Here is a 12035-nt window from a genome sequence, read left to right on the forward strand (position 1 = left end):
TACAGGAATCCAATTTCTCGCCTAATGAGAGATATCTTCTGCATCATCTCTGATAAATTATCTTCTAGTCAGTACTTTATGGGGATCATTTCTTTATTTCACTTTTGAACAACACTGTTCCTCAGCCCCAACTTGATCATTGTCCAAAAGTACAAAAGTTAAAACCTCTTCATATCAATGATTTTTAAAAATCTGCATGTTACTTCTCACCCTTCTCTTCAGTGGGCTGGTTTTTCTTTATTTTTATAGTCTTTTCTCCTGGTTCTTGAATTCCACCCCATTACTTGCATCATCTTCTTGGTTTTTCCTTATCTCTCTCTCTCTAGGCATCACAGCTTCCTGACTTGTGGTCTCAGACTGAACTACAGAGTAGTTTGGCCAATGCTGAGGATGATGAGATGATCACTTCATTTTTTCTGTGAGATTATTCTATTTCTCATGCTAGCTGTAACATCAGTGAGACAGCAGTAATATAGCTTAGGGATCCTTCAACAACAAAGATCTTTTTGTATCTATCTTGCAGATAGCCCATCTATCTGCCATCTTGAACTTGTATAATATAGTTCTTTACTCCCTGTTTACTGATGTCCATAGAAGGCAAAGGGGATCCAGTTATATTGTATTCCTTTATTTTAAACCTTTTTTTTTCTGGGTCATCAGACCAAACCATGTGGTGCCTAGTAAACCTTACAAGCTGAAATATACCATACAACCAGAAATCAATCTACCAAATATATTTACTAAAAGATACCTTCATTTCCACCTCCCCACTTCTTCAGTTAGCCCAAGGAACAAATATCTCTTTGTCCAGTAGCCCCTATAGCTTCACTTCTGTCATCTGTAACCTTCTCCAAGTCCTAGCTTCTTAAACTGTGGGTCATGACCCCATATGGGGGGGGGGTCACATACAGGATGTGGGGATTGCAAAAAATTTGGCAACAGTAAAATGTTATGTATTCTTATTTTACATACCTATATACCTGGAGGCACATAAAAATTTCTCTGGCAAAAAGGGGTCATGAATGGAAAAAGTTTAAGAAGCCCTGCTCCAAGTCATCAAACTGATCTGATCTTTAGTTTCTCCTTTATAAAATGAATAATCCCTGTCCCACTCATCTAAATGAAAAGCAAACAGCAATAGGACACAAGCCCATTGTATTTATTTTACTTTGCTGTCAGTGGTAGCAATTAATTCAGAACCAGTCTCCACAGCTTCATTCACTCTTTGTTGCAGATAGAAGAATTCTTCTGCTATGTGTGAATGATCTCCACCCCTTTGGAGAGATGAAAGTTTTAATGGACTAGGGGGCTGGTTAAGTAGGTACCAGAAGCTGTTAAGATGAAACTAGAACTAAATACTTTATTCAAGGGCACTTATTAATAGAGATTCACGGGGGCAGCTAGGTGGCACAGTGGATAAAGCACCAGACCTGGATTCAGGAGGACCTGAGTTCAAATCCGGCTTCAGACACTTGACACTTACTAGTGGGGTGACCCTGGGCAAGTCACTTAACCCTAATTGCTCCACCAAAAACAAAAGACAAAAAAAAAAGATATTCACTTCTAGGATCAGAGATAGAAATGGTGACCTGGCCCAGAGACTGCCACACAGGAGTCCCTTGTACTAGAGTTCAGTGCTTGTGGGTTGTAGTAGTAGTAGTAGTAGTAGTAGTAGTAGTAGTAGTAGTAGTAGTAGTGGTAGTAGTAGTAGTAGTAGTAGTGGTTGTTGTTTAGTTGTTTCAGTCATATCTGACTCTTTTTTACTCCATTTTGGGTTTTCTTGGCAAAGATACTAAGTGGTTTGGCATTTTCTTCTCCAGATCATTTTACAGATGAGAAAACTGAGGCAGAGTTATGTGACTTGCCCAGGGTCATACAGCTAATTGTCTGAGGCCAAATTTGAACTCAGGAAGGTGTCTTCCTAAATCCAGCCCCAGCATTCTATCTACTGAAACACCTAGTTGCCCCTATATCACCTAGCTTCTGGGGATCTTTATACAATGCCATATAGCAAAACAGTCGAACCAAAGGAAGGACTCCTAGGTTTACTGTATAAATCAGAGTATACTACCTGTTACAATCTGGCCAAAAGCCATTTTTGAGAGAGCTAAGGGATGATCACCATCTTTGCAAACTTGGTCACACAAATAGACAGAGGGTCAGCTAATGAGTGGTGGTCATATGGAATGGGTGGGAGGAAAGTTCATTCATTACAGAATTGTTCTACATGTATAATGATAGGAACACATGATCAGGATCTAGGTACAAGGGCAAAATACTGATTTTGCTATTTGCCAGCTTATGTAGACAGCTCAGTAGATAGAATGCCGAACCTGGAGTCAGAAAGACCCAATTTCAAATCTGGCCTTAGGCATTTACTAACTGTATTACTCTGGGCATATGACTTAACTTCTGTCTGCCTCAATTTCCTAAACCGTAAAATAAAGGTAATAATAGCACCTAACATCTAGGGTTGTTGTAAGAATCAAATGAGATATTTCTAAAGCACTTAGCATAGTGCCTGGCAAAAAGTAGGCACTTAATATATACTTACTATTTTCCTCCTTCCTTCCTTTCACATGATCCTATGCAAATCTCAGCATCTCTCACACTCATATACAAAAGCAGTACTTTAAAAAATATAGGGGCAGCAAAATAGAGCACCGGCCCTGGATTCAGGAGGACCCGAGTTCAAATCCGGCCTCAGACACTTGACACTTACTAGCTGTGTGACCCTGAGCAAGTCACTTAACCCCAACTGCCTCACCAATATATATATATATATATATATATATATATATATATATATATATATATATATATATATATATATATATATAAAATTTTATTTTCGTTTCCAAATTCTCTCTTTCTCTACATTCCTCCCCTACCCATTGAGAAGGAAAGAAATATAAAACTCATTACAAATATGAAATCATGCAAACAAATTTCTGCATTAGCCAAGTTCTGAAAGAAAAAAATACTTCAATCTACACTCTGAGTCCATCAGTTCTTTATTTGGAGATGTCCATCTGCATTTTTTATCATGGGTCCTTTGGAATTGTGGTGGGTTGATGTAAGAGTTATTAAGTCTTTCATAGTTGATTACCTTCTGTGGAAATTTATTTTGATTTGGGTACCCTACCTTTAGGCTGAGATTAGAAAGCCTTAGGCCCTCAGGGTCTCTTCTGTGTGGGAGGTGCTAGTGCCCCTCCCCCTCTGCTTTGGCTGAGCCAAAAAGCCCTGTGGGCTGTACAAGATGCCAGGTCAGACAGCTGGGGGGAAAAGGCCCCCAGCTCCCTCCCCCCTGAGCGGAACTATCTGAGAGATCCTGGGCTTGTCCAGGCCGGTCTCTGGCGTAGCCCATGCCGAGGTCCCTGGGTGCACAGCAAGGGGCACGGGTCCCTGGAGCCCTGGGCTCTAGTGAGGCACATGATGCTGGAGTATCCCCCCAGCCCCAGCCGCAGCCCTGACTGGCGGATTAGCTTGGTGTGTGGGTGCAAAAAGCCCCAAGATTTGAGTGGAGATAAAAAAGGTATATAGAGACCTGGGAGTTAGATTAGAGGGGGGATGAGACGAACAGTAACGCAGGACTAGGAGCAAGGAGGAAAGGCTGGGGAACAAGATTAAGGGAGGCAGAGAAGAGGTCAAGAGGCGGCTGATGAGATTAGAAAGGTTGGAGTGAGGCAGACTAGAGACGGGGCTACAAGGACACAGGAGAAGATGAGAAGGACTAGGAGCAGGGAAAAAAGACGCAGAGGGCAGACTGACGGAGCAGACAGACAGAAGGTCAGTGAGAGAGAAACACAGGTTCAGCAGTGGCAGTAAGGAGAGGAAAGTTAGCAGCAATGGGATTTACAAGGTGAAAGGGGCTCGGAGTTAGAATAAACTACCTGAGTGCCCTAAGGCAAGAGGTGGATAAGGCCCTTATTGTATTCAAGAAGTTCCAAAGAGACACAGTGGAAAGAGAAGTTTTGTACAGAAACTTTTAAAATTTTATGTGATAAAAATTATCCATTTTACTTTCTATGAACTTCTCTATCTCTTGTTTGGCATTGAACTCTTTTTCTATCCAGGGATCTGACAGGTAATTTCTTTCATGCTCCCCTAATTTGCTTATGATATAACTCTTTAAAGAGTGTGCTGATTTTGAGCTTATCTTAGTATATGTTATGAGATGTTGGTCTATCCCTAGTTTCTGCCAGACTGCTCTTCAGTTTTCCATGCAGTTTTTGTTCACTGGTGAGTTCTTGCCCCAATAGGCCACACTGGACTCAGGAGTCAACAGACCTGGGTTCTAGTTTTGACTCTGTGCTAACAAGCTCTGTAACTTCAGAAAAGTCAGTTTATTTCTATGATCCTCAGTTTCCTTATCTCTAAAATAAAAAACTAGGACAATTTTATGCATCGGGGAGTGCTAGAGTGAGCTGCAAAGAGCAAGATTCATAAGGGCTGATGTTAAATTTTCAGTGTGAAGGTTTACACCTGGGAAGTCAGCAATCAGGACTTAATTTCCCATTTTGTTGATTGCCTAAAAATTCTGTTCATCTAAGAAAATGATAATGAAAATGTTACTAATGCAGATTAAACTTAAAAGTGTGTCGTGTGTACTGTTTTTTTTTTCAGAGAGTCAATTGTTAAACATTTACCTGCATACTTCTTACTAAGGTCCCTTTTGGATTGAACAGGCTAGTGTTCTAGTGTCTACCTAAAAATCAACAATCCCTGTCATGTTTTGGGGGAGTGGATTCCAAGTTCTATAGACAAAAAATCAATAGTTCATTTGTTCAGATTGAACAACACATATGGAAATTCATGTGGACATTTGTCAGTTTTACCACAGATGCTTTGCAGCTAAAACCTCTAAAGAAACAAAAACTTCTTTAGTGTTAGAATATAAATTGTTCATAGAAGGAAATGCACTACAAATAGAGTTGTACTCAATGGTGTCCACATTATATCTCATTTCTGTGCCAACTAATAGCCCCCAGTGGCCTAATATGAAAATAATCAGGAATATGAGAATTATTTATAAAATATTTGCACCCCCATAGCTTTGATAAATTTATGATGAAATGTATGACAGAATCCCAAATCCAGCAGGAAGCTGTGAGTTCTGTGATCACAATTTGAAATTCATTTATGGCAGTAGGTGGTATGGCATTTCAGAAACATCAAACATCTCATATTCTTTCTGTAGATGAGAAAAGCCAGGGAATCTTTGAAAGTATGCAAAGACAGTGCGATGGAAGGACATCTGAGCTGAGATGATACCTCTTTAGAGTTTCCCCTCTGCTAATTCAACACCCCATTCATTTTCTCTTCCTGAGACCATGGCAGACATTCCCTCTGATGTCAATTTCAATACCACATTCTCATTTCATTTCAGGAAAGCTGAATTTTGGTTCTCGGTGTTCCAGAAGAGGTGATGATGTCATTTATTCTCTTTGATTTAGGCAGTGATACAATTTACCAAGAGGTGTCTTGGAAGGATCATGGGCTCATGGCTTTGGAGCTGGAAGGGACCTTAGAGGTCCCCTAGTCCCACCTCCTTAACCTGTAGATGAAAAAATTGAGACCCATAAAGGTTAAGGGTCTTTCCCATAGTCACACAGTAAATGATAAAGCTAGGACCTGAATCCAGGTCCTTTGACTCCAATTCTAGTGTACTTCCCATTCTACCATGCTGCCTACAATCTAGACTTGAAATTTACCTCTTTGTACAAGTTCCTGGTAAACACTTGCAGAAACACCCTGGCTCATCTATATGCTACAGTAGAGGAAATACCAGGTTAGACTGTCAACACCAACACTTACTAGTTGTTGGACCTAGAGCAAGTCACTTTACCTTTTTGAGCCTCAGTTTCTTCACCCATAAAATGGGGATACCATTACCGACCTCATAGGGGTATAATAAGGAAGTACTTTTTAAACTTTAAATCTCTATATAAATGGCATCATCATTATCACCATTCATTGTTGTTGATACAGCTGTTCTTGCAGCAACCATATTGGCTCTTAGAGATCACCACTTCCTTTTCTAAATGCTCACAAACCACTGTGGTACCATTTTTTTAAGGGCAGCTAAGTGGTGCTCTGGATAGAGCACCAGGACTGGAGTCAGGAAGACCTGAATTCAAATCTAACCTCAGGCACCCACTAGCTGTATGACCCTGGGCAAGTCACTTAACCCTGTTTGCTTCAGTTTCTCATTTTTATAATGATCCAGAGAAGGAAATGGAAACCCACTCCAATGTCTTTAGTAAGAAATCCCCAAATGGGATCATGAAGAGTCAGACACTGAACAACTACCACCACCATGTTTTATACCAAATCATTATTCAGATACTTAAGTATGATGCAAATATTTTTGGACAAGCTTCAGTGAAACTGCAATTCTGCATATCTGAGTACTCCTTAAATAAGTTGGTATTAATGTCTCAATGTTAACTTAGAGGAAAATCTTCAGTGGAGTGCCTCCAGGATCTTGGTTCCATCAACTAAAACTCGTAGACTTTTTCCCCAGGTAAATTGCTTAGTAGCTATGCCTTCCCATCTTGTAATTGTAAAATTGATTCTTTTTTACCTTAAGCATAAATTCTCTCCTATTAGATTCAGCTCAATGTTCTGGAATCTAGTGTGTTGGGACTTTTTTGAATCTCTGCTCTACCATCCTCCACATTAGCTGCTCTTTTTTTTTTTTTACGTTGAATCATTTGCAGATTTGATAAGGTTGGTGATGATGTTGATAATAATGATGACGATGAAAACAACATTTATCTAGCACTTAAAGGCTTACATCGAATTTTCCTCATATCCCTATGAAGTAAATCATAGTAACATTATATCTACTTTACAGGTGAGAAAACAGAGGATTAAAGAGATTAGCATGGCCATATAGTGTCTGGATCAGGGTGCATTTGAACCCAGTTTATCTGATTCTCAGACCAGAATTCTTTCTGCTACAGCACACTAACCTCAAAATTAAGCTTTCAGGGGCAGCTAGGTAGCACAGTAGATAGAGCACCGGCACTGGATTCAGGAAGACCTGAGTTCAAACCCAGTCTCATTCACTTGACACTTACTATATGTGTGACCCTGGGCAAGTCACTTAACCCTCATTGCCCCGCAAAAAAAAATAAGCTTACTCAATGATAGGCAGGTTGGGCCTATTCCTCCATAAAATCAGGCACCTTTACAAATTCTTTTGTTTTATAAAAGCCCACCTTGTTCATTGCTTTCTGTTCTTATCTTTATCGTAGAGGTATATTGTACCAAAAGCAGTTTGATTTGATTTAATTCTCTCTTCTGTTAACATCAGGCACTTTTTTCAAGAGTACCTGTTTTCTTCTGAGTGATTTTCTACTTTTCTAATCAGTTCTACAGAATCCAGAACTTGGACTCTTTGCCCTGGGGAAAAAGCAGGCTATAACGTTGTTCTTTGAATGAATTAAGATACAAATATTTCTTCAGAAAGTCAGGGTCTGCTTGCTGATGGGGTCCAAGTTAGGTAATCTGATGTTTTCTCAAATATACTTGCATTTTACAGAACTGTGGCCAGAAAAAGTGCAGCAGTAGCAATCTGTTTCATGAAAAATCATAGTTATGTAATAATGTCCATGGGGAAATCTTCAGTCAGGAGAAAAGGAGGAAAGGAAGCAGTTGCTGGCTCTTGCCCCTGGAGCACATTCTTGGGTTAAAGATGATTTCCTCTATGTATCTTGGCCAAATTGCATGGAAAGTCTTTGATTCTATTCAAGGGAATTAAGTATTGATTCACAAAAGACATCTGCTTTCTGATTTTTCTATAGCTAATGTGCAATTTCATCCTAGGAGAAAAGACTGATTCAAGGTTCATTTTAAAAGCAGGCAGAACAAGAGCAGCCTGTGAGGTGTGATTTCATGGGTGCTGGGAAGGCCCCTTTGGCCAAAAATATCCTCCTTCTCTTTACAAGACTTTCTGATGCTTGGAATTCTCCATTTCGTGTTTTCTTCTTTTGGATTAACATGTTTTCTCCCAATTAAAATACTGATGCATTAAAACTCAGTCTTCAGTATTCAACTCTTATAGTGAAGAAAAAAGAAATGCCTCCTGGTGGATGGTGTTGTGGTGGGCGGCAGGGCAAGAGTGAAGAAAATGGCAGTCTGGGGCATCAAAGACAAACTTCATAGACTTTGAAGTTTGGAAAGAGTGGGTCCTAAACATATATAACTAACTAAAAAATTTTAAAATAATAAAAATTTTAAAATAAACATATATAACTTACTCAATGATTCCAAATTCAGTTTTTCCTTTTGCCAATAAGATGGCCTTGAAATATGCAGGCATCAAACAATAATTGCTCACATATCTCCTTACTCAAACCCTTGGCCAGAGGGACCACACCAAATAGTATGACTGAGGGAGGAGATACTTTGCTCAGAGTCAGGAGGTGCTAGCTTCAAGTCCTCTTTAACAGATGGGTGACTGGGTCAGTCACTTAACCTCTTTATCACTTAGGTAACTCTCTAAGACTTTTAAGTTTCAGAACTGTTTCCTCATTGGAAATTAACTCACACAAATGAAACCCCAAGTCCAGATTAAAAAAAAAAACAATAGTAAAACAACAGTCACACAAATCAAATTTCATGTTCTCTTGGCATCACCAGCACTAAAGAAATTTGAATTAATAAAATTGCAATTCCATAAAAATATTCAAATACCTCTGTAATCTCATCAATACAGGGGTTCTCTCCAAGAATGTTGATCACACAACCCATGTATGCCTCCAAACCCTAGTGTGATTGCCCATCCAATGCACCTTTTATCCTTGCTTTCCATAAGTTCATGTCAGAAGGTTTACTCAATGTCCTAGAGATTTCCCTCACTTTCTCCTGACACTGCACCAGTGGAGTATTCTGGCTATCCACCTGTCTTTGCTCATTTGTGACCAGGGCATCTTCTCTTGGCTTTTCTTTAGTTTCTTAATGTCTTTTACTCCTGTTCTTCTTTGGAGTTCCTTTTTGCAGCTCATTCATATATTCATTCCATTTGCCTCTCCATTGTCCTCTAAATGATACTCATCTTTAGTTCTTTGGAGGCAATGGGGTTCAACATTTCACTGCCATGAACCCCTTTAGGAAGTTCTTATATATTCAGATTACTAAATAGTATCCAAAATAAAGGAAAGAAAATGTTTAAATATTTAAACCCCTTCAGTTAAAAAAAAATAATTCTGTACCAAGACCACCATTAACAAATATAAATGTTGAAAAGATGGCCCTTTATTTCCATGAGAAACTTAGGTTCAGTAATTATGACTTTGCACTTTTAAAACAAGGCCTTGACTTAACTGGTATCTGTCTTGGCGGTATATCAAAGGGTGAGGGGCCTCCAGGAATAGTAGAGATCATCTGGTCCAACCCCCTCAATTTATAACGAAGGCTCAGAGATATTCCGGAATTATCTATTTAGAGCTTGAAGGTACTTGGGAGGCCATATAGTCCAACACCCTCTTTTTACAGATGAGGAAACTGTGGCCTGGGAGGTTAAGTGATTGGTCCAAGGTCATGTAGGTATTGAGAGGAAAACTGAGATTTGAATTCAGACTTCTTATCTTCAAATCCAGTGTCCTTTCTTTTTTTTTTTTTCAGTATCCTTTCAATTACACCATGCTCCCTTTTAAAGTGTTCCAAGGAGGAGTCAATAGTAAAAGCATCATCATTATTTCCATCTTAAAGATGGAGGCAAAATAACCTGCTTCACCTGATTGTGACAAATTGCTCTTGTGATTGGCATTGATAAAAGACTCAAAATGAATGAATGTATGTGTATATATATTTATATATATATATATATATATATATACATACACACACACACACACACACACATATATATATATATATATATATATATATATATATATTTAAAATTTAATGTGTGGTCATCTTACTCCTGTCCCAAGTGTAGGGAAAATTAGCTAGGGTTTACTTATAAATTAGAAGCTTTAGTACCAGTTTTGGGCATTCAGAGCATTGTTTAAAGCATACCAGGTATTAATAAAAAGAGGACACCTGGGTCAGAAAGATAGGAAAGCCTAGCTAGGATCTATGGGAGAGAGAGCAGAAAAAGCCACCTTCACCTATGAGTTTTAGGCCACCAAGAGGAAGTTCCTGTGCTTCTGAGAGTGGAAACTCCCTCCAGGTCAGAAGACAGGCAGTCCCTATGCACTGCTTCAAGCTAATTGGCTGGTAGCATTCAAGTTCATTGATTGACATGACTTGAAGGCCATCCATGAATAAAACGTGCTGAGGTCAGAGTTCAGATCCTCTGGTGGGAACAAGGCTTTGTGAGGTAGTTACCTGACACTGGGCTGACCTTAAAAAAAGGTCAGCCAGGCTCTCTCAGCAGGGGGGGCCCTGGAAGTCCCAAACCCCCCATTATTAATAATTTTCTCGACATATCTGTATGTATGTATGTATATATGTATGTGTATCAGATTGGTGGTGCAGTGGATAGAAGGCCAGACCTGGAGTCAGGAAGACTCATCTTCTTGAGTTCAAATATGGCCTCAGACACTTACTAGCTCTGTGATCCTGGGCAAGTCACTTAGCCCCATTTGCCTCAGTTTCCTCATCTGTAAAATGAACTGGAGAAGTAAATGGCAAACCACTCCAGTACCCAAGAAAACCCCAAATGGGGTCACAAAGAGTTGGAGATGACTGAAAATGACTGAACAATAACAATAAATACATATATACACATATATACACACAGAGACATATATGCATATATACAAACACATATGTACTATGTATGTATATGATTGGTATCAAAGTTAGCACTCAATCCAATTAATAACCTCTGTGGTTAAGGGAGTGACCCTCTGAGATTCATCTCAGCTTACTATGTGAAAGAGAAAAGGTGGAATGGTACAATGAGATGGAAATTGTTCATGGAGACCAAAGACCTGAGCTTAAGTTTTGACTCTGACACGTACTGGCCATGACATCCTGGATAAGTCACTTTCTAAGCTTGTTTCCTATGGTGAGGAAAGCGTTGTAGAAGGCTAAAATCCACAGAAGATACTTTGCTATTGTTATGAACTATGCACAAGCTATTTTTCTCCAATGATACTGGTCCCACGGCACACAATAAAAATAGAAAAAATAGTGCACTCAAGTCAGAACAAATCCCATCAGTGCAAATTCAGCATTCATAGAAAACAGCCTGACATACCCAAGACATGAAGATGAGAGGAGATTGACTCTCCCCTCCTCAGTAGCATTGTTTGGGTGAGCCAGGGGCCAGGTGAGGGGAAGGAGATGTAAGGAAGACTTCAAAGAAGGGAAAGTGGCTTATAATCAGTGTAGGAAATGTCAGAAATAGTAAAACTCTGTTCTAATTATCAAGAACCAACATGACAGAATTAATGGTTCATGGAATAACATGGAAAGCATTTAAATTACACAAGGTATGATATTGTATATTTGTTCAAATAGTAGGTAGTGCTATTAGCCACTATCATAGTATGATAAAGCTAGAAGGATCAGTTCTAGACAAGCTTCCTCCCACCTCGGCAGTTATGCCCTTTTAACCCTTCTCAGAGGAAGTACTGGTAAAATGCCAAGCACTTCTCAGAGAGTAGACATTTTCCTGTCTTCCCAGTTCCACTTTGTTGGGTTGTCCAGATGTCTCATCCATCTAGTGTGTGTGGTTAATGTAGAATATTCCTTGAGCCCCCAACTACTGGTAAAACAGAGTTCTAGAAGCTGTGATTCCTGATCACAGGATCATAGATTTAGAACTAGATGGGAATTTGGAGGCCTCTACTTCAAACACTTCATTTTATATTTGAGGAAAGTGAGGCACACAAAAGTGAAATGACTTGCCCTAGGTCACTAGGTAGCAAGTAGCAGGGTCAAATATTTGAACCCAAGTCCTTTGACTCCAAATCAAGCACTCCTTGAACTTGCTATATTTTATGGGGCCTTATTGATGTGACTTTGGCTTAATGAAGTCAGTTTCCCATTGGAACAGATAAGCATGCTTC

Source organism: Dromiciops gliroides, chromosome 5, assembly GCF_019393635.1.
Source record: "Dromiciops gliroides isolate mDroGli1 chromosome 5, mDroGli1.pri, whole genome shotgun sequence".
NCBI classification, from domain to species: Eukaryota; Metazoa; Chordata; class Mammalia; order Microbiotheria; family Microbiotheriidae; genus Dromiciops; species Dromiciops gliroides.